General features: G+C 35.2%; 2 protein-coding genes across 2 annotated transcripts in view; one reads left to right on the top strand and one right to left on the bottom strand.

Moving 5' to 3' along the window:
• LOC133647066 (F-box and leucine-rich repeat protein 13-like) overlaps positions 1-2,500 on the bottom strand; it is a 56,777-nt gene that overhangs the window by 6,090 nt on the left and 48,187 nt on the right. The gene's annotated exons all lie outside the window — the stretch shown is intronic.
• LOC133647069 (protein FAM185A-like) overlaps positions 1-2,500 on the top strand; it is a 26,548-nt gene that overhangs the window by 21,207 nt on the left and 2,841 nt on the right. The gene's annotated exons all lie outside the window — the stretch shown is intronic.

The raw sequence follows: 2,500 nt of genomic DNA, 5'->3' as shown, positions 1-2,500 counted from the left end.
ATATATTATTATATTATCATATATATATACACATATATATATAAAAATATATATGTACTGTATATTATTATTTATATATATATATATATATATATATATAATAGACATGCGTAATAAGTGTCTTAAATGTAAAAATATTGCAGTTTTAGTTGTTTGTCAAAATAAACAAATATCAATTATATTTGCATATTACTTACACATACAAAGTCTGCACGGCAGAAGCGTATTAGAAAATATAATATATATATTATATATATATATTATTATTATATTATTATTACTATATTATATATTATTATATTATAATATATATATATATATATATATATGCATATATATATAAAAATATATATGTACTGTATATTATATATATATAATAGACATGTGTAATAAGTGTCTTAAATGTAAAAATATTGCAGTTTTAGTTGTTTGTCAAAATAAACAAATATCAATTATATTTGCATATTACTTACACATACAAAGTCTGCACGGCAGAAGCGTATTAGGAAATATAATATATATATATTATATATTATTATATTATATTATTATATATTATTATATATTATAAATATATATATATATGTATATATATATATCAAATAGACATGTGTAATAAGTGTCTTAAATGTAAAAATATTGCAGTTTTAGTTGTTTGTCAAAATAAACAAATATCAATTATATTTGCATATTACTTACACATACAAAGTCTGCAAGGCAGAAGCGTGTTAGAAAATATTCAGTAACAAGCGTGTACGCATCAATCACCTTGTTGCGTCAAGAGCTTAACGTAATGAGTTATCGTGTCCACTAGGTGTCGCCAAAAAACACACAAATTAACGCTTCTTTCTCTCCTTGTCTTCCCTTCTTTCATTCTCTCCTTTTTTCTGTCCTTCCTTCATTCATTGTCCCCTCCTTTCTTACTTCCGTCACTCTTTCTTTTTCTCCTTCATTCTTTCCTTCCCTGCCTTCCTTTTTACTTTCTTTCCTTTCTGCACTAATTTCTTCCTTCATTCGCTCCTTCTTTCCTTCCCTTCATTCCTTCCTCCTCTACTTCTTCCTCAAAAGCAGACATCCGCCATCAGGTTGGTGTTTTCATACGATCATTGTTCTCCGGGTCATTTCACTCCATCGAGCCTCTCGGAACATTTCACACCACCAAGTGAAGTTGGCACGCTGTGTAAATGGTAAATAAAAAGAGAATACAATGATTTGCTAATCCTTTTCAACTTATATTCAATTGAATAGACTGCAAAGACAAGATATTTCATGTTCACACTGAGAAACATGTTGGTTTTTTTCAAATAATCATGAACTTCGCATTTAATGGCTGCAACACATTGCAAAAAAGTTGTCACAGGGGCATTTTTACCACTGTGTTACATGGCCTTTCCTTTTAACAACACTCAGTAAAGGTTTGGGAACTGAGGAGACACATTTTTTGAAGTGGAATTATTTCCCATTCTTGCTTGATGTACAGCTTAAGTTGTTCAACAGTCTCCCTTCTCATATTTTAGCCTTCATATTGCACCAATGGGAGACAGGTCTGGACTACAGGCAGGCCAGTCTAGTACCTGCACTCTTTCACTATGAAGCCACGCTGTTGTAACACGTGGCTTGGCATTGTTTTGCTGAAATAAGCAGGGGCGGCCATGATAACGTTGCTTGGATGGCAACATATGTTGCTCCAAAAGCTGTATGTACCTTTCAGCATTAATGGCGCCTTCACAGATGTGTAAGTTACCCATGTCTTGGGCACTAATACACCCCCATACCATCACACATGCTGGCTTTTACACTTAGCACCTAGAACAATCCGGATGGTTCTTTTCCTCTTTAGTCCGGAGGACACGACGTCCACAGTTTCCAAAAACAATTTTAAATGTGGACTCGTCAGACCACAGAACACTTTTCCACTTTGCATCAGTCCATCTTAGATGAGCTCGGGCCCAGCGAAGCCGGCAGCGTTCCTGGGTGTTGTTGATAAATAGTAGTAGTTTTAAATTGCACTTACAGATGTAGCGACCAACTGTAGTTACTGACGGTGGTTTTCTGGAGTGTTCCTGAGCCCATGTGGTGATATCCTTTACACACTGATGTCGCTTTTTGATGCAGTACCGCCTGAGGGATCCAAGGTGCGTAATATCATGGCTTACGTGCAGTGATTTCTCCAGATTCTCTGAACCTTTTGATGATATTACGAACTGTAGATGGTGAAATCCCTAAATTCCTTGCAATAGCTGGTTGAGAAATGTTGTCCTTAAACAATTTGCTCAGGCATTTGTCGACAAAGTGGTGACCCTCGCCCCGTCCTTGTTTGTGAAGGACTGAGCATTCCATGGAAGCTGCTTTTTATACCCAATCATGGCACCCACCTGTTCCCAATTAGCCCGTTCACCTTGTGGGATGTTCCAAATAAGTGTTTGGTGAGCATTCCTCAACATTCTCAGTCTTTTTTGCCACTTGTGCCAGCTTTTTTTAAACATGTTGCAGGCATCAA

This window comes from Entelurus aequoreus, linkage group LG03 (assembly GCF_033978785.1).
Source record: "Entelurus aequoreus isolate RoL-2023_Sb linkage group LG03, RoL_Eaeq_v1.1, whole genome shotgun sequence".
Taxonomy (NCBI): domain Eukaryota; kingdom Metazoa; phylum Chordata; class Actinopteri; order Syngnathiformes; family Syngnathidae; genus Entelurus; species Entelurus aequoreus.
This window is presented reverse-complemented; position numbering and strand designations above follow the sequence as displayed.